This window comes from Ambystoma mexicanum, chromosome 11 (assembly GCF_040938575.1).
Source record: "Ambystoma mexicanum isolate Mex_15411 chromosome 11, UKY_AmexF1_1, whole genome shotgun sequence".
Taxonomy (NCBI): Eukaryota; Metazoa; Chordata; class Amphibia; order Caudata; family Ambystomatidae; genus Ambystoma; species Ambystoma mexicanum.
Genome location: NC_090934.1, coordinates 249,703,044 through 249,728,366, shown reverse-complemented (window position 1 = coordinate 249,728,366; position 25,323 = coordinate 249,703,044).

Genomic DNA, 25,323 nt, shown 5'->3' with positions numbered 1-25,323 from the left:
GGAAGTTCGGAAGATGATGGTGTTCTCAAAAGGCCAATCTGGTTGGGTGAGTTGCAGCCCCTGTGCAGTCCAAGAGGGGTGATCGTGCGCTTGACCCATTAGTGATCAGCGAACCAGGACAGAAGGCAGCCAGCACCACAAGAGCAGCCTCAAGGACTGCCCCCACCTCCACCTCCAGCAATGGCCCAGATGAGGGCCCCGGCAGCCCTTCCACCCATCCCTGAGTTTGATGCGTCTGGCCCTCCATCCAGCCTGGGGCCTAATTGGAGGCGATGGGTTGATCGCCTAGACATGTACTTTCGAGCAACAATGGAAACCAGTGATGAGAGCAAGCTGGCACGTTGCTGTATGCCGCAGGACCTGCGGTGCACGAGATTTTTGATTCCCTCCAGCCTACAGATGTGTCCTATGGCACAGCAAAGACTGTTCTACTCAATTACTTTCTCCCCCTGGCCAATGCTGACTACGAGCGTTTTGTCATGCTGTCCACTCGCCAGAAGGAAGATGAGACGCTGGACACGTTCAATGGCTGCCTCAGGAGGCTGTCAGTGGCATGTGCATGGGACAACCCGGACGATATGGTCAGGAACCAGCTCATCCAAGGGTGTTCATCAGGAAAACTACAGAGACAAGTGCTGAGAGAACCGGGTATCACCCTACCTCGCATCCTAGAGCTGGGTCGCTGCCACGAGATATCGGAGGTACGTGTGTCAAGAATGGAAGCAGGCACTCGTCCTACCAAGTCAGAGGAGGTCTGCACCGTGGGGCATGGTGGCAGGGGTGCCAGGAGGCCAGCTGGAAACTTTGCGACAGTGGTGGAAAGCTGGGATAAGCTTGCTAAAAGTGTGGGTATGACATTCCCCACCCCGCAGAATGCCCAGCAGCTGGAAGAACATGCGGACGATGCGGCCTGGCAGACCACTAAGTCATGGTGTGCAGAGCGTCCCTGCCGGTGATGGTGCCCAGGGGGCCTGTGCAGTCTGGGTTCTTCAGACAGTTTCGCACTCCCAATGTTGCCCAGGTGGACCAAGGTGAGGAGAAGGCACAACTTGAGGAGAAGGAGGAAGAAGAGGAAAACATTTTCTTTGTGTCGAACATTGACTCCCTCAAGTCCAATGGCCGAAGACAGCCGTGGTGTGTCGTGGCAGTCAATGACTCTCCCATTCCGGTGCTGGTGGACATGGGGGCGTCGGTCAATGCGATGGCCAGAGAGCACTATGATGCTATTGACTGCCCCCCGAAACTCTCAACCCTGAAGGCTTCAATTTTCACATTCGGGAGTTCACATCCCATCCCCCTGGACAGTGCATTTATAGCTCAGGTGGGGCATGGACGCTCCAAAATAAAAGCTCAATTCTACGTGACGCCCGTCAGCACCAATACACTGCTAAGCTGCGCGGTGGCTGAAGCCCTGGGACTCGTACATTTCGCATACTCTGTGGACGTGGAGGACATACAAACTCTACTTGATAAGTATGTGAAACTGCTCCAAGGTATTGGACGCATGACCGGCGACCCAGTGAGGCTGCACATCGAGGAGTCAGTGCAGCCCATTACCCTCAAGTATCTCAGGGTGCCCTTCCACCTGAGGGAACTGATAGACAAGGAGTTGGACAACTTGGTGAATCTCGACATCATCGAAAAGGTCGAAGGTCCGACACCCTGGGTGTCTCCAATTGTGGTTGCCAGAAAACCCAAGCAACCTGACCCAGTGAGAATTTGTATGGACATGAGACTCCCTAACAAGGCGATCCGGAGGGAGCGACATCTCACACCAACGATAGATGACATAATTACAGAGCTGCAAGGGGCTCGCTTCTTCTCGAAGCTTGATCTCAGGGCCGGATACCATCAAGTTCCCTTGCATCCAGAGTCAAGGTACATCACAACATTCACGACTCACCGGGGCCTGTACCGGTATGAGTGACTCAGCTTCGGGGTATACTCTGCAGATGAGGTCTTTCAAAACATTATCAGGGGTGCACTGGCTGATCACATCAGCTACGATATTCTTGTGTTCGCCAGGTCGGAAGTGGACCACCTGCCCAAACTGGCCAAGACATTCAAACGGCTACAATCCTTGGGTCTTACACTCCATCGCGAGAAATGTGAATTTCTGAAGACAAACATGGAGTTCTTTTGATTCATGTTTAAGGAGGGTGGAGTTTCCCCCGACCCCCGAAAGGTAAAAGACCGCCTGACAATGTGTCCAAAGTTAGAAGCTTCCTAGGCATGGTAACCTGCTGTGGCCGTTTCATCAAAAACTTGGCATCGGAGACGCCCAGGGGATGCCGAGATGCTCTGATGCACCTTGGTCATCCTCTCCCCTGGATCTGGCTGAACGAGATCTATACCTGAAGGATCAGGGACTTGAGTGCAGGTCTACCCCTTTACTTACCCTTTGAACGAGATATGAGCCCCCCGAACCCACCCAGTGAGGGACCGGACCCCCCCAGAAGCAGCGTGGGACCCCTGTGTACCCAGAGGAGAAATCCCGACCTCCGGAGGTGCAGTGGGGCCGAACCATTGAGCTGGGAGACCCACACGCAGCAGAGCGGTCTGCGGCTCCCAGCACCCGCTCCACAACACAGAGGCCTTCCTCGCTTAGGGGCGCGAGGCCAGGCCTCAGTGAGCTCCTACGGACACCAGGCTCCTGAGGCGGCCCCATCCACGGGGAGAGCCAACCTCTCCCCCCCCCCAGGAGATCAATACAACGCCTGGCCACCGAGGGAAGGGGCACCCCTTGGTCGAGGCAGGGGCCCTGCAAACGTGAGAGCGCGCCCCAGCGCTTGTATCATGTGCAGGGCAGCGGCTTCCGGATGTGGTGCGGCCACCCCCGCCTGCCTCCAACAGGTCCTCAGCTCCGGACCACACTCCTGAGGAAACCCTCCACCTGTGCTGATCAGGGACATCAGAGCCGCATCTGGAACGCGGCAAGCTTTCTCCCCTGCGACCATGGACCAGAGGCATTGCTGGGTGCCTTTGCCTACGCCCGGGGGGGGGGCATCTGCCTTGTGAGTAATGTCAATGGGATGATAATATTAAGAGGCTTATTCAGGAGCCAGGTTGGGGTTCCCAGCTCTATTACCCCCTGTGTGCTGGGGAGACAGGTGGCGCTTACTGGGCCAGACCATTTGGAGGAAGAGGTGGAGGACTGGCCCCAAGACCTGGGGCAGGACGTGGGCCTTGTCCCGAGGCCATCTGGTTCCCTCAAGAACGGGGTGACTGGGGGTGGAAGACCCTGCCAGCTGCCTTTGAGAGAAACATCCTTGGCGTTCGGCGCGAACCAGTGGAGGATCTATAATAGTTGGGCCTATCCTGCCGGTGGCGGCCTATCACTGTGCTTTCTGCTTGGCTGGACCCCCTGGGGCCTCAACACCAGAGCCGGCTCTCAACCAGATTACAGTGCCACTCCCTTCTGGGATCACAAAAGTGAATCTAGTTAGCAAAACAGAAGGCCGGGTGGGCCCATGAACTGGACAGAATCTTTGCAGAGATTCCACCGCCCAACCACTTGCACCCCGCCTCTCCCGGCAATGGCGGCCCCAACGCAATTGGAACCAACGGATGCCAGTTCTGTTGCTAAGGGCATGGCTGCCCTCCTTAAAGAAACCTGAGGATTTAGAGTGGACATAGCAGTGAGGCTGGACACTTTGAACAAAAAAGTTGCCACTATTGATGAGAGAGTCCAAGCATTAGAAATCAATACAGCCTCAATCGGCATCCTCGAGACTCAATTCGACATGCGCCTGGCAGAGCTGGAGAGAAGGGAGGAGAAGTGTTCCCTGAAACTTGATGATTTAGAGAACAGGGAGCGCCGCTGTAACCTGAGATTTTTGGCCTTCCCGGAGGGAGACGGCGAAACGCAAATGGACATTATAAAGGCAGTCAAGGCGGTTGTGGGGTCACTCTTCGAAGGAGCTAACACGAACAAACCAACTATTGACAGGGCCCACAGGGCTGGCACCTCCAACAGAGGCTGCAGATCAATTCTTGTGCGCTTCCACTACTTTTTGGAGAAAAGCAAAATTCTAGAGTTAGCACGTAAGAGAGGCCCCATGGAGTGGGAAGAGGCCCAGATTTTGGTATATCAAGACCTCTCAGCCTTTACCCTGGTTAGACGCTGGCTCTGCTCCCCACGGACTAAAATGCTCCAAGCTAAGGGTGTCCGGTATAGGTGGGGATACCCATTCTCACTCTCCTTCGAGCGGGAGGGTCACAAGTACGCCTTGGTTACGGAAGATGACATCCACAGGGTATCCAGGGAACTCATGGGTGAACCGGATAGGGAAATGGATAAGCAGGGTCACGAGAGAATCCCAAGCGGCCTCAGGGGGACCAAAGCTGATTTCGAAAGGCGTAAGGTCTGAGGCCACAGGAAATTCAGGAGAGTTGCCCCAGCGTCACCAGAATTGCCTAAAACTTGAAGAGGCCTCTGGTATTCTTGGTCCGAGTCTTTAAGCAACTTTCATGAGTGGGGGATTCAATATTAATGGTCACAAGCCTGTTTATGCTTGGGGGGTGGGAGGGATCATGTTGTTCCTGAAGAGTTAAAGAGCCCGGAGGGGGGAGACACTGGTGGCCTGGCTTAGTGACGAGATGAAGCCGCTAGGTATTCAGGCGTTCAGGGGAGTGGGGGTTGGGGGCGAGCTTTATGGGTTAGTTCTCTAGGCTATACTGTAGCCTCAGGACTTTCACAGGCCAACTGTAGGGCACAGAAGCAATGGGGGGGACACGACGCTAAGAGCTCTTAGATGGGGCCGTGAGCTTTTACTACCTTTTTTATGGATGAGTCGCTCCAATTCTTGACTGTGGGGGCCTTAAATGTGCGAGTTCTTAACTCTCCTACAAAACGGTCACTGGTGGCGAGAGAATTCGCATAGCTTCAGCTTAATTTTTTATTCTTACAAGAAACCCACTGGATTCAGGGAAAAGAACCAAGGTCAGCGCTAAACACATCCAGCAGGTGTTCAAAGCAAACTTTCCGGCAAAGAAACGTGGAGTCGCCCTCTTGGTCTCACCTAAGGCGCACCTCACGTCCAAAGCCCATAAGTCATACCCGGATGGGCGATATATTATGCTCAAGGGGGAAGTGCAGGGCCGGCTGTTTACCCTGTTGTGCGTATATGCCCCGAATGAGGCACAAGATACCTTCTGGGAAGGGATGAAGAGTAAATTATGGCATTCACAGAAGGTACCCTATTGGTGGGAGGGGACTTCAATATGGTTCTCTGTCCCGAGAGAGATAGGAAATCATCTAACCCCTGCCTTGATTTGTGACTTCAAAAAAATTGGCGGCAGCCTTCCAAGGGGGTCAATGGGGAACTGGGCCCAAGGGATACACACGCCTTTGAAGAGGGCCGAGATCCATACTTTACCTTCTTTTCAAAACCACATGCAGCGTTCTCTCGTATCGATTACATCCTGATGGACTCCTCGCTTCTGGAAGAGGTCACGGAATCGGGGGGAGAAATTATCCCGTGGTCGGACCACGATATGGTTAAGGTCAAACTGGGCATCCCCTTCCTCCCCTCTGGGAATCAGTGGAGGTGCAACGACTTCCTGTTGCAGGATAATGATGTACGCTAAACACTTTTAGCCACCATAAAGGATTACTTTTCTATCAACGATAACGGGGAGGTGGGCATTATGGGGGTATGGGATGCGTTCAAGGCAACTGTTAGGGGTACCCTTACTGAGTTGGGCTCGGGGAAGAAGAGGGAGAGGGGTAATGAGGAGAAAAAACTGCGAGAAAAAATATCTGCTATCCAACCGGGGGGAAAATAGAAGACGCATATGTTCCCAGGAAGGAGGGAGAAATTACAACGGCTGTGATCTAAACTGGCACAGACTGAAAGGAAACTATCTTTTTTTTTAAACAAAAATATATGGAGAAAGGGGAGAAAGCAGATAAGATACTGGCTTGGCAGCTTCGGGCACTCAGGAATAGTAGGAGGGTGAATTTCATTCGCTCCCTCGAGGGGGAGCCGAACCGTTTAGACTATACTATGAGCGCCTGGACTCCTCAGAATACGTAGGGGTGGTTCTGATGTAGACAGATTCCTAGACTCCCTCTCCATCCCTTTCCTCCCCCTCGACAAAGCAGACCCACTAGAGCTTCCCCATCACGCCACAAGAAATAATAGACACCATATCCTCCTTGAAGAGCGGCACGGCTCCGGGGGACGATGGATTTACAGTTAGTTTTTATAAAACCTACCTTTCTACACTGGCCCTGTTTATGACCAAAATGTTCAACACCGCTTTGGAACTGGGCACTCCCCCACCCACCATGATGTCTGCTTTTATTGTGATTCTCCCCAAGGAAGGGAAAGACCCCTACCAATGCCAATCATATCGCCCAATTTCCCTTCTCAACACAGACGTTAAGATTTGGGCTAAACTCTTGGCAAATAGATTGGGGAAATTTCTCCCTTCCCTAGTGCACGGGGAACAGGTGGGCTTCATTCCAGGCAGCCAGGGATCAGAAAATGTGCAAAAGACTCTGGATCCCATGCATGTGGTGTCGAGGTAGGGGGTGGAGGACTACCTTCTCTCGTCAGATTCGGAAAAGGCCTTCGACCGCGTCGAGTGGCCTTATATGGGTAAGGTACTCCGAAAAATGGTTCTGGGGTACAGATTCTGCGGGTGGGTCTCCGCATTATATAATGGACCCTCTGCAAGAGTACTGGGAAATGGCGGCACCTGAACACCTTTGGCCTTTTTTAGAGGCACCCGACAGGGGTGCCCCCTGTCTTTGCTTTTATATGCCTTGGCGATGGAACCTCTGGCCATTGCGATCAGAGCAGACCAGGAGATCACAGGGATAAGGTGTGGAGACTGCGATTTTAAACTCTTGCTGTTCTTGGATGACATCCTAGCATATCTAACTAACCTTCAAGACTTCCTACCTCGGCTATTTGGCCTCATTAGGCTTTTTGGCTCCTTCTCAGGGCTTAAGGTGAACGCATCCAAATCCTGTATAATGCCCATGGGTCCCGGTGATCATGAAATCGGGGGGAGCACCAAAATACTGGGAGTGAGAATAGAGAGGGCAGCCACTGTGTACTTGGGCACCTCCATCCCCAGAGATCTGTCACAACTCTTTCATTGCAATTTTCCTTCGATCTTGGCCAAGATTAGTAGCGATCTCAGACGGTGGGCACCGCAAACTCTCTCCTTGTTCGGGCGTATGGTCACAGTGAAAATGAACATCTTGCGCCGCCTTCTCTATCTCTTCACGGCCCTTCCCGTGGTGATTCCCAAGGCCTTTTTTGAGGTACTGCAATCCCGAGTCCACCAATTCATCAGGAATGGGAAAAGAGTGAGAGTCATATTTTCGACTCTAACTCTCGCTAAGTCATGTGGTGGCTTCGGTCTCCCAGATTTAGATTATTATTTAATACATAAAATCATTTTTTAGAAAAATATTCCATAAAATACAATACAATATAATATCATTCATCATAATACATTTCAAACCATGGATCATCAATTTCATCAGTAGGAACCATGTTTCTACAAATAAAGGTCTGTATAGACCAATTCTCAGAAAGTCTTTCCAACTTCCTTGTTTATAATTTCCTTAATCTGAATAATATTCTTGCTCTTGGTTCACACATAACAATTAATAGTTATGTGTGAACCAAGAGCAATAATATTTTTCAGATTAAGGAAATTGCTCAGGATCCTGACAGGAGTTGTTTTCATACTGGACTCTGGCATCAGAGTCTGACGGTAGTGGGTCTATTGCGCGACCAATATCTGCTCAAATGTATTTTCCTCGTTTTTTTGGGCTCGAATTTGACCACCTTAATGTAGATGGTGGTTTGGCGTCAGGCAATATTGATGAGGGTGGATTTGTGACAGAGTAGTGCGGAGTCGACAAGGTGTCTTCCCCCCAGATTATGTGGTAACAAATGTGAGAAACAATATAACCAAAAAAGTGAGGATTTTTCGAGCAATAGATATATATCAGATTCTCACATCACTTAAGATACCTGATGGTAGGCTGTGAAATCACTCCAGGTATCTGACGTCAGTGTGACATCATTCCAAGTATCTGACGTCAGGTTGAGAGCCCTCCAGGAAACTAACATCCCAGTCTAAAATCAAATCAGGAACCAAAAATAAGACGTTATTAGAAAAACAGGAAATAGGCACCATATTGTTACATATCCCAAGAATCCGGTGCCAGACTCCTGGATTTGTACAAACGTCTGATAATGTGTTCCCATACAAGTGGCTATCACCACCTTTAAAAGCCAAAACTAACAGGTGGTGTACTGGCGAAATGTATGCAAATAACAAAGCAAGCACGTAGCCCGTAGCAAATTTCAGACTTGAGATTCCAGCTACTTCGCTTAATTTGCGCCGCTTTAAAATGACCTGAAAGTGGTGGAAAGCGCTATACAGCAGGTAGCCAACGGAAGAGAAGACACAAAATAGCATTGATTGGAAACCACTTTTAGAAGTGTCTGGGTCATATGAATGCAGCCGAACGACAGCAGCCATGAATGACCACACACCGTCTAACACAGGCGGTCTTAGTATTTTATTGTGCAGGAGAACGACATTGCCTTGAAACATAGGCGTGTCCAGAGAGAGGCCGGGGTGGCACGTGCTACCCGTGGAAGGGTGCCATCCCATTATCCTAAACTAGGTCATTGTCTGGCAGGACTTCAATTTGAACTGTATGTGTGCTCGTACTTCATGCCACCCCTGCATAAGTCAGTGCACCACTTGGGCCAACCCAGTCAAAAGAGTCTGGACACCAATGGTCGAAGTGGGCGGGATCAGGGCTCCTCTGCTTTTTTTAATTAAGTTTTACAGTTCCTATACTTTTATTCATCATCATTATAAACTTTATTTCGGTTAATCAACCATAAAAGTATACAAAGGTAATAAGACAATGCATTCTAAATAAAACCAAGGTAAAACATGATAAAATCAGCATATCAAAATGAACATGTCCGGGCAAAACAATAAAACCCTGCGTAACTAGGAAAAAAATAATTGTTATAAAGTCCTAGTGCTTTATATTATAAATTCAAGTTTTTATACTAACAAAGCAGGATGAGGAGAGTCTACTGCTCACAGCCTCATCTACCATTAACAAATGTCTGGTTCTGGGCTTCTCTCTAATTCTTGAACCTTTTCCCTGAGTAACCATGCTCTATACATGTAATGAGCCGTTAATCTAACCACCTGCAGATCTTTACACTGACCCAGGAGTTTCATGGCATCGTCCAAGGGTCTGACTCCTGCCTCTCTCAATAGCTGCTTCAAATGCATTTTCCTCAACTTCAGAGTCCTGCTACAGTGCAACAAAAATTGTGTGACTGTCTCATTGCCCACATCACATAGAGGCATTTGCTTGTGTTGGTTGGGTGCTAATTTTGGGTAAAGAAAGCCACCGGGAGAGTCCCCATTCTCAATCGCAGATACAAGGCCTTTTCATAAGGGGGATAAATCACATGCAGATATAATGTGTACCCCGATTGGTGCCTCCAGCCAAGATAATCATGCCAGTGTTTCAAGCTTGAGGCAATCATTACTTCTCTGCTTAACCCTTTTCTTTATGTTATGGATTGAGGGTGAATACATCATTGGAGGGTGTGTCCACACTTAAGGTCAAATGAAGGACCTGATACTGGGACCTGACGTGGGATGCCCATTTTAAACTCCTTCCTCCCACCATAGCTAGCAGATGAAGTGTTGCATTTAGATAGTCTCCCAAACCCTGTTGTTTCCTTAACCTAGCCCAAAATAATGCAGGTCTTACACTGATCTGGTGGGCAACCGGGGTACAACCCAGCTCCAAGAAGACCAATGGTAAAGGGGAATTTACTGGGAGCAGCAACTATTTCTTCATAAATGTGTGTTCGTACATGCATAGTTTCTGGATATTACTATGCCCCCATAGTTCGGAGCCGTATAGTGCAGCAGGAATGGCTTGCTACTGGAAAAAAATCCAAGGTTCGGGATACGGCACCTCTTCCGTGTTTCGCATGGAACGCCAAGATTGCTCTGCTTACTTTTTCTAGGGTGGCGGGCGATTTTGTAATCTGGGCATCCCAACTAAGGTGTTCTTCTGATCTAAGCCCCACATAATCATAATAGTAGATCTGGTCAAGGACTAAACCCTCTACTTCAATCTTCAGTATTTTGCCTTTGGTAGATTTGGGGCTGAAGAACATCACCTTTGTTTTGTCAGTATTCACACTGAGATCGAGCTCCCTGCATTTTTTTAGAAACACAGCAAGTGTCTTCCTCAGTCCTTGGGGTGATGTGGAATTAAGGACCCCATCATCAGCGTAGAAAAGTGCTGGATATTTTTGGGTTTCTATTTTAGGGCAATCTTGGCACTCTCTCAGAAGTGCATCTATAATTTCTTGTAAATAGATGTTGAAAAGGAGGGGGGCACAGTGCGGTCTTGCCTAACCCCCTTTTCAACATCAAAAGCACGGGTAAAATCACCTCCTAGTGCATTATGTATGCTTGCCCTATTAGCTGAGGATAACTGGCAAGTTATATTGATCAAACACCTGGGGCTTTCCGTTTATTTAATATCTGCCACAGTGTTTGCAAACTGAATCAAAGGCGGTTTTTAAATCAACAAATATAACATAAAGGCACATATTTTTTCAAATTATATATTTCTGTAATAAGACACAAAGCATAAAACATTGATCTATTGTTCCTCTATTTTCTCTGAAGCCCGCCTGGAGACATGCATTATTGATTCCCTATCAGCCCAATCTTGTAGATGTTTTAGAATGGCTTTTGCAAAAAGTTTACCCATGCTGTCTAGAAGTAAAATTTTGTGGTAGTTGTGCGGTAGTTTTCCGGTTTATCTCTACCACCCTTTTTATAGACAGGTATAACCACTGCTTGGCTCCATAATTCGGAGACTTCTCCCCTCCACAAAACTGCATTGAACACCCAACACAATGGTTTCGTTTTTAAAATAATAGTGTAGGAAGCAGCGCACTGTACTAAACGCTCAATTAAACAGCAGGCACATTTGTGTGGGGGTTTGTATTGTTCGTGGAAGGAGTGTGGCTATGGGCTTTGTGGTGGAGTGGGATAGGCCAGCGGGGAACATGGTTCCACTACTTCTTTTCATACACTTCAGCCACTGCTGGACACGCAACTGCCTTGAAACAATACCACAATATACCACAATATATAATGCATTGAATGCATATACAAACTATTGGTTTCTAGCTGGGGTAAGCAACAGGACAGTACCATAAAACTAACTGGTGGTCCACATTACTGCTATCTTGTGTCTTTTTTGTGCAAAAAAGTTTTAGTCGTTTCTTGGAATGCATTTTAAGGGGACAGTTGTGGCAAACGGTGCATTGCGAAGCATATAACAACACAGTTGGCCAACAATATGGGTTAAATATTACCAGTGTCACAGTTCAGTCATTAAAAATAGCCATAAACGCTCAAAAGACAAGCCCACACTGTCAGGTCGACCTCTCAAAGGCTGATCAAACCTGGGACAGGGTGTAGGAATTTGAAATTATGCGCCCGGATGCCCTTGGGCCAGGTGCGCTTTATAGATAAATAAAATACAAAAATACAAATACAAAGGTACCACTGAGAGCAGCTTCTAGGCAATACCCAGGGCAAACAACAAAATGGGCCCTCGCCCCACATGAGTTTGCGGCACACTCCTGTGACGCAAACTTACATAATGGCCAAAATCAGTGTTCACACACACAGCCCGATAAGTCCCTGAAAATGCCATAAGAGGCTGTAGTGCAGCTGACCAAACATGGGGCGTTCGGGTACTGTGTCATATTTATACCGGGGTGTTGGAGGAGTGGTGTTAATAAAAAAATGCATTAAAGGACTGTTATGAAGGCTTAAGGCTAACTACTTCATAAATTTAAGAACTGGGATGGGGAAGAGGAGGACCTGCACCCAATGGATCATTCCATGTGAGTATGTTGGCGCATGTGATAGAGTAGGGACCTCTATGACTTTCTCCCAAGTTTACAAGCAAAGCTCTTCTGAAAGGTCAGTGGTGCTGAGCCAGTCACGTTAGGCGGCTTTCTGGGGTATAGACAGCCGCCTGTCAGGCCTCGCCTGTGAAAGGGTGTTGGGCCTGACGGATTCAGTGCCGTCACTCTGGCCTCCCTAGGGCAGGTGGGAATGGGGCCATGACGTCCCGTGTCATGCTCCACTCGTCTGCTACTGGCCTTTGACAGGCACTGGGCGATCACGTCAGACTTGCAGGCCAGTCCTTGACTGGCTCAAGCCGGTCGAGCTGGTCCAGCTGTCCGAGTCGGGCCACGCCGGGCGTGAGAACGCAGAGAGCGGAAGCGGCGTTGCTCGGGAGGCGGAGTCTTGGGGACACATTGCGCCGCACATCCTACGAGATGCGCGCTTACGATAGTCATGGCGGCAGGAAGCAGCTGTCGCGCAATCCCCAAAAACCCCGGCCGGGAAGAATCTGCCAGCAGCTGGCGCCCACTGCCCGCTGTCCGTCCAGGCGCCGTGATGGAGCGCTATTTTTAGTTGAGAATAGATGAGAGTTTCTCCTTCTTCACCCCCCCCCCCAAGAGCCCCCCCCCCCCCAAAAAAAATCCCTGTTCTGCGTCTTGGACTCTTGATTGTTTCGGGGAAAAACAATGTGACTGGAATTATGTGTGCAGATGTACCCACCTGTACCAGTGTCGTGCTATGGACCCACCGCCAATAATGTTATGTAAATAATTGAATGAATTAAATAATAGAAACACGATTTTACTAATTAATGTATGCAATACTAAATTGTTGCCAATGGCACTCAGCCCCGAAGTACTGCAAGTGTCTGGTGACGTTTTTAAGAGCCACTGTGGGGTGAAAGGCCGAGTTGGTCCCTGCTGCGATTCAAGACCCTGACTCCCAGCTGCCCACACATGTGACGTGTGTACTAGTTTCGGAGCACCCAAATACCTGCAGCACATCCTGAACGGACTGAGCTCCGACACGGAATACACGGCCTACCCACACACGTCTGCAGCATTTCATCTTACGGTGTGTATGGGCGTTTCACCCACACACTGACAGTAATTGTGGTCTCCAGCTTTACCCCTGCTTTTTGAGATGGGCTGTTTTTGATCACATAGAGACCACTCTGGGGGCGGGGGGTGCTTTGCGTATGTTAACTTTCGTAAATATCAGTGAGGGGGGGGTATTTCAGTCATGCGGTGCTGCCCCCTTCTGCGGGCTCGGCTTGATTCTGTGCACGCCTTACCGGTTCTGAAAGGATTGTGAAAGTAAACTCTGTCTCTTAAAAGGGCCGATGGCGCCGACTGTTCAACTCACAAACGCGCAGGTCGACTCTCACACCCTCATTATTTCGCAGATCAGTCACCCAAACCCCTCTTCCTTGCTCCACAGTCTTCACAGACTCTCGTTTCTTCCGCCACTTAGTCCATGACACCCTCTCCACACTCATTCACAACTCTTACACCCTTTAACACCTCACTCCATCACAGACTGAGTTCTTCAATTTGTCTTTCACACCATTATCTCATCCCTCACTCCTAACACCTCACCACAGATAGTCATTCATCAGATGTTTATCCACGTTGCTGTACGTGCCTCACTCCTTCCAACGCCTCTCTCCTACACCGACTCTCAGGTCTCCATGCAGTCAGTTCTTAAAGCAACTCATTCAGACATTCCTACACACCGGACATTCCTTCTAACACCTCACTCCTTCGTCGGCTCTCAGTTCTCCATGCAATCCGACCATCGTGCCAATCATAACCAGAGGCGTAGCCAGGATTGGCTAACAAGTGGGGCTTGGAGCTAATGTAGTTGGACTCACTGTAGTGACATTAACATATGTAAATGGCCACACAGCGCTGCTGAGTGGCCATTTACAGATGCTGGGTGGCCTTGCCCACTCAGGCCCTACCCTGTCTACGCCTGTGCCCATCACATCCATAACTCCTTGTATCACATCACTCCCTCAGAGACTCTCAGTACCCCGTGTCCTCAGTCATTTATGGCACCCATTCCTGCACACCGCTTACTCTTTCTGATACCTCACTCGCACACTGACTCTCAGTTCTGACTCTCAGTTCTCCGTGCAATCAGTCCTTAACGCAACTCATTCAGACATTCATACACACTGGACATTCCTTCTAACACCTCACTCCTTCGTCGACTCTCCATCATGCCACTCATTCCCACATTCCTACACACATCCTTAACCCCTTGCATCACATCACTCCCTCACAGACTCTCAGTAGCCCATGTCCTCAGTCATTTATGCCACCCATTACTCCACATCGATTACTCTTTCTGACATCTTACTCGCACAGACTCCCAGTTTTTCAGTTCATCCGCCCTTTACGCCACTCATTCTCACATTCCTACACACATCCCTCATTCCTTCTATCACTTCACTCCCCCACCGACTCTCAGTTCTTCAGCCTCTATGCCACTCATTCTTGCATGCCTACACACATCCCTCATTCCTTCTATCACTTCACTCCCTCACCGACTCTCAGTTCTTCAGCCTCTATGCCACTCATTCTTGCATGCCTACACACATCCCTCATTCCTTCTATCACTTCACTCCCTCACCGACTCTCAGTTCTTCAGCCTCTATGCCACTCATTCTTGCATGCCTACACACATCCCTCATTCCTTCTATCACTTCACTCCCTCACCGACTATCAGCTCTTCAGACTCTATGCCACTCATTCTTGCATGCCTACACACATCCCTCATTCCTTTTATCATTTCACTCCCTCACAGACTCTCAGTTCTTCAGCCTCTATGCTACTCATTCTTGCATGCCTACACACACCCCTCATTCCTTCTATCACTTCACTCCCTCACCGACTCTCAGCTCTTCAGACTCTATGCCACTCATTCTTGCATGCCTACACACATCCCTGATTCCTTCTATCACTTCACTCCCTCACCGACTCTCAGCTCTTCAGCCTCTATGCTACTCATTCTTGGATGCCTACACACATCCCTCATTCCTTCTATCACTTCACTCCCTCACCGACTCTCAGCTCTTCAGACTCTATGCCACTCATTCTTGCATGCCTACACACATCCCTCATTCCTTCTATCACTTCACTCCCTCACCGACTCTCAGCTCTTCAGACTCTATGCCACTCATTATTGCATGCCTACACACATCCCTCATTCCTTTTATCACTTAACTCCCTCACAGACTCTCAGTTCTTCAGACTATATGCCACTCATCCTTGCACGCCTACACACATCCCTCATTCCTTCTATCACTTCCCTCCCTCACAGACTCTCAGTTCTTCAGTCCATCAGTCATTTATGCTACTCATTCTTGCATTCTTGGACACTAGTCACTCTTTCTAATACCTCGCTCATTCGCAGACGCTCAGCTCTTCATACCATTAGTCCTTCTCGCACGTCCCTTACCCCATCACGCCACGCCGAAACAGACTCTGAGTCCTTTTCGCACATCACTCGCTTGTTCTGACACCTCCCACCCTCACAGACCTCATACCTGCAGGCCCACATTCCTGCGGGTCATTCTTCCCCACAGCGCATTCTTTCGCAGACCCTCATTAATCTGTGCACTCCTCATACCTCATAAAGGCCTCATTGCTTGTGACTGAGTATTTCCTCCAAAGCCCTGACTCCTTCACATACATGCATTCCCTGACATATTCACTCCTGCACAGCCCCCACTCATTTGCCATTCCCGCACGGCCACTTTCTGGGCAGGTCCTCCATTCACGCACCCATTTCCCCAATCTCCTATTATTTACATTACCCCATTTTCTCACAGACTCGAGATCTGACCCAGAGCCCATTCCTTTGCAATCCCCGAATTTCTAGCATCTGAGGCCTCATTCCTTCCTTCGCAGAACGCCCTGCTACGCCCACAGTGCTCCTGCACAGTCCATCATGCCATAGGTCCCTATTCGCCCAGACTCATCAACAGTCCTTTACAGAAATTAATTCGACTAACGACTCCCAAGTGTATCAGAATCTCATCCCTTCACCGACCGTCACTCCTGCAGACTCTTATTCCCGTGGACCTCTGTGCCTTTCTCAAACCCTATTCCTTCACCGACCCTTATTCCTTCCCATACCATCATTCCTTCCCAGATCTTAATTCCCACTCACACCATCATTCCGGCAGAGGCCCTTATTCCTTCCCAGACCATCATTCCTTCACAGACTTTGATTCCATCCCAGACCATTATTTGTTCAGACCCTTATTCCTTCCAAGACCATCATTCCTTCCCAGACAGACATGTATTCCTTCCCAGACCATCATTCCTTCCCAGACAGACATGTATTCCTTCCCGGACCATCATTCCTTCCCAGACCATCATTCCTTCCCAAACAGACCTTTATTCCTTCATAGACCATCATTCCTACACATACCCTTATTCCTTTACAGACCATCATTCCTTTCCATACCCTTATTCCCTCACAGACCATCTTTTCTTTGCAGATTTGTATTCCTTTACAGACCATCATTCCTACACAGACCCTTATTCCTTACTAGACCATCATTCCCTTAGACCATCATTCCTTTCCAGACCATCATTCCGCACAGACCTCGTTTACTACCTAGACCATCATTCTGAAACAGACCCTTATTTCTTCACAGACCATCATTCCTTCTGAGACCTTTATTCGATCCCACACCATCACTCCTTCGCAGAACCTTATTCCTTCCCAGACCATCATTTCTTCTCAGACCTTTATTACTTCCCAGACCATCATTCCATCACAAACCCTTATTCATTCTCACCATAATTCCTTCAGAGACCTTTATTCCGTGCCAGACCATCATTCCTTTCCAGACCCTTATTCCTTCCCAGACCATCATTCCTTCCCAGACAGACATTTATTCCTTCCCAGACCATCATTCCTTCTCAGACTTTTATTACTTCCTAGACAATCATTCCATCACAAACCCTTATTCCTTCTCACCATAATTCCTTCAGAGACCTTTATTCCGTGCCAGACGATCATTCCTTCCCAGACCTTTAGTCCATTCTCGACCATTATTTCTTCAGACCCTTATCCCTTCCCAGACCATCATTCCTTCCCAGACCTTTATTCCTTACTAGATCATCATTCGTCACAATCCCTTATTTCTTCGCAGACCATCGTCCTTCAGAGACCTTTATTCCATCCTAGACCATCACTTATTCCAAGACCCTTATACCTTCCCAGACCATCATTCCTTCCCAGATCTGTGTTACTTCCCAGACCATTATTCGTCACAGACCTTTATTCCTTCGCACCATCATTCCTTCAGAGACCTTTATTCCTTCCCAGACCTTCATTCCTTCCGAAACTATCGTTCCTTAACAGGCCTTTATTCTTTCCCAGACCTTTATTTTTTCCAAGACCCTCATTCCTTCACCGACCCAAATTCATCCACTCTCATTCACGTGCACGTCATATTCTTTGTAAGATCCCCCTCCCCTCGCAGATCCTTCGTTCCTCGCCCCATTCATCCTCTAGACCCACGAGTCCTTTAAGGACGGTCATTTCTCGAAAAAAATCATGATTCTTTCATGAACTCATTCCTTGCCCATCTGTCACTCATATAGACGTGCACCCAGCATCTTTCCCAGACACGCATTCCAAAAGAGACAATAATTCCTTCGTACACCCTCATTTCTTCGGACTCGCCTTCCCGTGCACCCCATTTTCCACCTCAGACCCCTCTTTCCCCCACATACCCATCATACCTTCACGAGGCATCCAGACTCATCAGTCCATTTAGACCCTCATTCCTTTATAGGCCCCTCATTCCTACAGAGCCCGCATTCCTTTGGTTCTCATTCCAATACAGACACCAGTCATTCCCGAGGGGTGCCCTATTAATAATTCCACATACCGCCACTCTGGGCCCCCACCCCTGCCCCCCTAATCCCCCGAGCTCCATCTGTCCCCAACGTACTGGGCCCTCCGCCGCTGCCTCACACTGCACCCTCTCGGGCAGCACCAAACTGCCACAAGCTGGTCATGAGTACATCCCTTCCTGGTTTCCCACACATGGGGGAATGAAAGGCACCCAGCCCCCCCTGAGGCCGGGGGGGTGGGGGACGCTGCCTCTCGGCCCCACTTGGATGTGTTCTTCCCATGTAAAGCCTCTTTGTTGCTGGGGAGGCTGTGAAAGGAGCCGGGGGTCCTGGTGGCTAATTATGCACGGGGGGGAGGCGGTGTGATGGGCCGATTGTGTGTCCTGCTGCAGCTGCACAGAAAGGAAAGGGCTCCGGGAGGAGGTCGGAGCCAGCAGACAGCCTGACGCCAGCCCGGGAACCTTCCCACCCATCTGCCAGGCCAGCATTGTCTGCCCCGGCCTTGTGCGGCACCTGGGCCTGGGAGGGGGGAGAGGCGGTGGGGTGGGGGAGAGGGAGGGGGCAGAGAGCAGGCAAGGCGGAATAGGGAGGCTCGAGAGTACCATACGGAGAACATACTGTGGGGCGCCATATAAAAGTGGCGTGGGGTGTGGGGGCCATGAATATATCAGTTGAGGGGAGGCGCAATGCGGCGGCAGCGATATGGCTGTGGGATACATGGGCGAGGGGCAGGGAGCACCAGAGGGTGGGCACGGAGGAGACCCATATGCTTTGCTATGCAATGTATACCTAGCACCGCTCTCATTTTCATTGGCCTCCAGGCACTCTGAAAGAAAAGCCCGGGGGGTGGGGGGCAAGATGCTTTTGCTGCTGTGGTGGTGTGTGCAGTTTGGAAGTACCCGGGTACTGCGTGTGGTCTATTTCTAGGTGGTCCCTGCCGCGTGCATATATACATGTGTACCCTGATGGGAGCCTTTGCCGGGTCCCTCTGAGAGCACACAAGGGGCCACAGAGAGCATACATGGGCTCTGGTGGCCCACCGGGAACATAAGGAGACTGAAGGATACCGCATACGTGCCCAAAGCACACGCAGGGAGTACACGTTAACTCAAGGGGCAGAGGGATCTGAACCCTCACAAGAAATAGAAGGTAACTTGGGGGGGGGGGGGGCGGGGCACCATGAATGTGTCTTTAGATACACAAGGAAGCATGATACAGGGGCTCAAAGAGCACACTGGGTGTGCAGGGGGGCACCGTGGAGGGGCCAGAAGGATACCTCAGGGGCAATGAAGAGCAACACAGGTTCGAATCCCGGTCCCGCGCTTATAAAATGTTCTCCGGTATTAAGCATTTATAAAAGATTAATTAATTAATTGAGGGACCTGAAAGGGCACGTGGAATAGTAGGGGTTGGGCGAGCACCATATAGGTGTCCTTATGGCACACAAGGAGTATAAGAGGTGCGAGGGAGCCCCTGCCAGGGACTCAGGGTGCATAAGGGGGCTGTGGGGACCTACATTACGGCCTAAGCACACATACAGGGAGTGCACGTGATATCAAAGTGCTCTGAAAGCACACAAGAAATACAAGGGGGCTAAGCAAATAGGGAGAACCAGGGTGTATGGGGGACGATATAGAGGACTCTGAAAGCGCACATAGAATGGGAGACGGGCGGGGGAACCCCACACAGGTGTCCTTACCTTAGGGAACACAAGGAACATGACATGGGGGGGGGGTGGTCAGAAAGCACCGTGCAGGAGCTTTGAGAGCACACAGGGAAAATAAGGGGACGAGAAAAGCACACATGGATGCAAGTGGTTCTGGGAGTTCAATATGGGGGCTCCAAAAAAACACTTGAGAATAGAAGGGATTGGGGAAGCACACTACTGGGGCTCTCAAAGCACACAAGGAATACAAGACACCGGGCGAGCACCATACAGGCCCTCTGAAAGCACACATGGGAATACAAGTTATTGGGTGAGCAACATACAGGCCCTCTGAAAGCACACATGGGAATGCAAGTTATTGGGAGAGTAACATACAGGCCCTCTGAAAGCACAAATGGATACAAAAGACATGCCACCATGTCAAGATAGATTGGGCTCTAAGACAGTGAGTGCAAAAGGAAGACGATGGGTACCACTTATTTCCGAATGGAATCTGATTATGGCAAATGGAGCAATAATAGGGGATGTACCATCTGCAATGACCTGGGGAAGGGAAGGCGCCAGTTCAGCTGTTGAGCTTGTCCCCCCCCCCCACCTGTCAGGTTAAGGATCGGAAGAGTAGCGACCACAGCCGCTTGCAGGCGACTATGATAGGAGACCACTGCGGGGAAGGGCTGCGTAATTGCCAATTGGTAGCCACCAACAATGGTAGGAATAAATGGATCTATATGATTATTGAGACCCCCATAATGACGACGGCCGAAAATGATGACTTTTTAATTTTTTTAAACGCTCCTTTACACCACATATATATATATATATGCGGGGGAAGACCCTCTGCAGTCCCCCATATTACCATTATATCACATACCCCCCACATATATATGGTGTAAGGAGAGTCTAAGGGAGGCATTTTTGGCCGTCGTAATTGTGAGGGCGACATTTTGGGCCATTACCGAATAGATTAGTAAAATACGCAAGGGACGGAATAAGCCTGAATAATGGGCTTCAAACATTTAATGATGTAAAGAGCCACCACATCCTTACGAGTGGCTGTAGTCCAGAAATGTTCAAGACTTCCTGTGGACGGTCGATCGCCCCGCTAGGATGAAGAAGCAAATTCGCCCCGCCCATAGCCATGTGTTTGATGAGGTGACGTAGGTAAGGAAAAGAGAATTACGTAGAGTGTTGAGGGTCCTGGGGGACAGACAACTTGACATTAAAGAGTACAAAACAAGAATGAGTTCCCTTAGGTGGAATTATAGGAACTGGTCACAGGGACATAGAGCCCTCAGTTTAAAAAAAGACGGGGAATTGATGTGGACTATATTGAGAAATAACAACCTGCACAGTGGTCGAAGTGAGCGGGAGCGGTCGGGAGCGGTGCTCCTCTACTTTTTAAAATTATGTTTTACAGCTCCTATACCTTTATTTTAAAAAGAAACCGTTCCGGGACAGTTTCGTTTTAAAATAACAGTGTAGGAAGAAGTTGAAACTTGCACATTCAGTGCAGTGCACTGAACATTCCCTTAAACAGCAGGGAAATGTGTTTGGGGGCTTGTATTGTGTGTGGGAGGGGGCAGGGCAATGGGGTTTGTGAGGAGCGGGACAGGCTAGCAGGGAACATAGTTCCACTACTTCTTTTCTTACACTTCGACCACTGAACTTGCATAATTTTTGGACACTTCTCAATCAGATGTCGTCCCCCCAAGCTAGCCTCCAGGCAAACGTGGTGAGAGAGGCAAAATGGTGCAACCATTTTGGCTGACCCTGTAAAAAGGCCATTATAAAATCCTGCTTTAGGATCTCCGATATACCATGAGTGTTGGATGGCTCAGACAGCATTATAGCATAATTACTCTGCAGGTCCTCTTCCTCTAGGGCAGCAGGTCCTCAAGGGAAATGTTGATATGTGGTCAAGGTTGCTGGCTCACCTCTACTCTCCGTCATCTACAACTCATCCAGAACAGGACAGGGATATCTCTCCAGCCCTGAAATCTCTCCATTGGCTCCCAGTGGCAGCAAGGATCAAGTTCAAAACCCTCTGCATTGTCCACAAGGCCTTCTGGGGCCTGGGACCGCAATACCTCCAATTTTCTCTTCGGAAATATCTTCCAACTCGAGCTCTTCACTCCTCCACCTCCAACTCCTTTTGGGTCATCTGGTTCCCCAGCAAACGAGTTGGGGGCAGATCTCTTTCTACAGCTGGCGCTTCCCTCTTGAACAGCCTCCCTGCCTCTCTGAAACTTGAGCAGAACCATCTCCAGTTCCGGAAGCACCTCAAGACCTTCCTCTTTGCTTCTGCCTTCTCTCTTCCTCTCCCCTGCTGATCTCTTGTCCGACACTGGCACTGACACATAAAATATATCATAGTTACCTGGCTACCCTTTGAACCCAGGCCCAGGTCACTGCCCACCCAGTTGCATGGCCGCACTGCCTCCTGGCATCCCCTGCACTTGTGGTCTGTATCTGCAACCCTACAGTCCCCTTACCTGCACTTATTGACATCTATTGTATGCACTTTTAACACTCGCACTTGCCACCCGTTGGCTGCACTACTTGTTTGTGATCCTGTGTCTGGCACTTGCCCATCCTCACCGCCCCGGCACTTCTCCCGTCCCATCTCCCCTGCACTTATGCGATCTCAATGTCACTAGACCTAGTAAGATTGTTGTTCTTATCCTCCCTCTGTTTCCCCTCCCTTGCCTCATCGCGCCTTGAACCACTTGTGTATAGGCGTGTTATAAATGCCACAATGAAGGAAAAAAATCCCACCGTCCTGGAAAACCTCAATAGTGTTTCCAATCTTCAAGGGAGGCGATTGGACATAACCTGTGAACTATCGTCCAATCTCCCTCCTGGATGTGGAAAGCAAAATATTTGGCGGGTTACTATTGAAAGAACGGAACAGTGGGACAGGCAAAATAATACCCTATCAAGGTTTCCAACAGGTTTCTGGAGAGGTCTCTGAAAAGGTATGAATGGGACGGTGTTGGACATTCTGCGTGCAAGCTCATGCACAAAGGGTAGCCCGTTGGTTTACAGATCCTGGATAGACCTCTCCAGAGAATTTGATATAGTCAACAAGGACCGGCTCTGGGAAATGTTGGAAAATGGGTGGATCCCAGGGACCCTCTTAGCCATATTGTCTAGTTTACATAAGAATATCATTCTGAGGGTGAGGCTGGACGGTGGGGGACATTTGTCTGAGGAGGTTTTGTTTGAGAGGGGAATTAGACAAGGATGTATGGTGGCACCACTCCTCTTTAACCTTTACTTGGCGGACCTAGTGGTGGCATTGGATTTATCAGTTTTGGCTAGTCCGTAGATCGGTCGTCAACCTGTTAGGTGGCTTGCTTATGCTGATGGCATCGTCCTCTTGGATTGCACTGCGGTTGGCCTACAGCACCTCTTGAACTCACTGGGGAATTATTTAAGGGCAAACAACCCGCTGATTAACTCAGAGAAGTCTAAGATAATGGTTTTCAAGAGGCCTGGACGCAAGGCTGTACATTTCAAGTGGACACTGGGAGAACACATAATCCCGGTTGTGACAGAGGTGGTATATCGAGGCTTTGTTCTGTATGCCTTCTCTTCGTTTACCCAGATTCAATTGCACTTTAATGGGAAGACTGCACAATGAACAGCACAAATGCATAAAGACTTGATTACATTCTGCACGTTTTCCATACAGCTCCTCATCAAGTTCTATATTGGTAAAGTGAGCCCGATGATTTTCTATGGGATGGAGGTTAAGACTCTCTCATGGAAAATAAATTGGTCGAGACTAGAGGGACAAATATGGAAAAGAGTGCTGGGCCTTCCTCAAAGCCTGTCAATGGCAAGTTTAAGATATGAGTTAAGCCTGGAATCAGTAAGGTCATATGTTAAGTGGAGGATGATCTCCCTTCACAGAATGATTTTGATTCCTAACGCCAACTCACTTTATGAGGACATTGGTGGGCACTTGGAACAGCACTCATCATCGTTTCTCTTGCAACTAAAGTGTGTCTTAGGTGGTCTACTAACAGCTTGTGCAAGTTATATTGGGACTCTTCTGGCCAACCCATTGACGGTGAAGGCAGCACTGAAGCGCCACGATTGGATTAGTAAAATCAATAGCAAGCGCAGGTGGATCTTCTAATCTCTGAGGAAAGCAAAGGTATTTGATTCCATTGCACCAAATTGTTTATAGATAGCTCTTCATGCCCGATTCCTCCCGCTTCTAAGCGCTGCAGTAATAGTTGGCGTTGCTGCTTGAAGTTTAGAATGTACAGGCATTGAATTGGAATGCTGATCAAATAAAGCAGAATATGCTTCTTAAGTATGCACTCTTTATCTCCAGGGGAAAGTCTGGTCACTATCACTATCACTCTATGACAAAAAAGTTGGCTATCTTCGTGGGTATTTGAGGCACTCCCCCAGTTGGAAGGGGTGGCAGGCCTTTTCAAGAGTGCGACTGAACCTTCCTCAAACAGGGTATTGTTCTGTTGGGATAATGACCGAGAACTACAAAAGTTTTGTCTGCGCTGTGAGGTCCATAGCCTCCATTCTCTCAGACATAATGTGACTGAATGTAGGGTACCTAGGATTTGAGGGTGACTTTGCTATGACAATTTGTGGAAAGGAAAGAATGGTTATCATCAGAAATGTTCTGGGAGAGGTTAATAGCTGGCCATGAGAACTTCTTAACAATCCATGTTGTCCAATTCTTACAGGCCTGCGGCCTCCCAAAGAGGCCGCAGGCCTGTAAGACCAGGTGGTAGACCTCTTTAAGCTCCTATCCCTCCTCGTGTGCCATTGATTGAGTTGTTCTCTCCTCCTCCATCTAGATGTTCGCAGAAACAGCCAAAATCATGAACTGAGTGCTTCTGAAAGCACACATGGAAAACAAAGGATTAGGGGAGCAACATACAGGAACTCTGAAAGCAAATATGGAATATAAGTGGTTATGGGAAAACCATATAGGGGCTCTAAAAACACACACAGGGATACAAGGGATTGGGGAAGCACCATATGGGGCTATGAGGCCACAGAAAGCAAATATGGAATGCAAGCACTTGCGCGATCTGAATGACACCTGGCCTAGTAGGATCGTTGTCTGTCTCCCCTTGTTTCCTCCCCTCCCTGCCTCGTCGCGCCTTGAAACACCTGTGTATAGGCGCGTTACAAATGCCATATCATATCATATCATATATCATATCATATATCATATCATATCATGTCAAGCCACTGGGCGAGCACCATAGAGGGGCTTTGAAAGCACCAATGGAAAAGATGGGGTTGAGGAAGAGGCGTACGGTAACTCATGGAACACAAGGGAGTGGGGGAGCAACATACAGGCCTTCTGAAAGCACACATGGAAAACAAGGGATTAAGGTAGCAACATACATGAACTCTGAAAGCACACATGGAAAACAAGGGATTATGGGAGCAACATACAGGAACTCTGAAAGCACACATGGAAAACAAGGTATTACGGTAGCAACATACATGAACTCTGAAAGCACACATGGAAAACAAGGGATTATGGGAGCAACATACAGGAACTCTGAAAGCACACATGGAAAACAAGGGATTATGGGAGCAACATACAGGAACTCTGAAAGCACACATGGAAAACAAGGGATTAAGGTAGCAACATACATGAACTCTGAAAGCACACATGGAAAACAAGGGATTATGGGAGCAACATACAGGAACTCTGTAAGCACACATGGAAAACAAGGGATTATGGGAGCAACATACAGGAACTCTGAAAGCACACATGGAAAACAAGGGATTAGGGTAGCAACATACATGAACTCTGAAAGC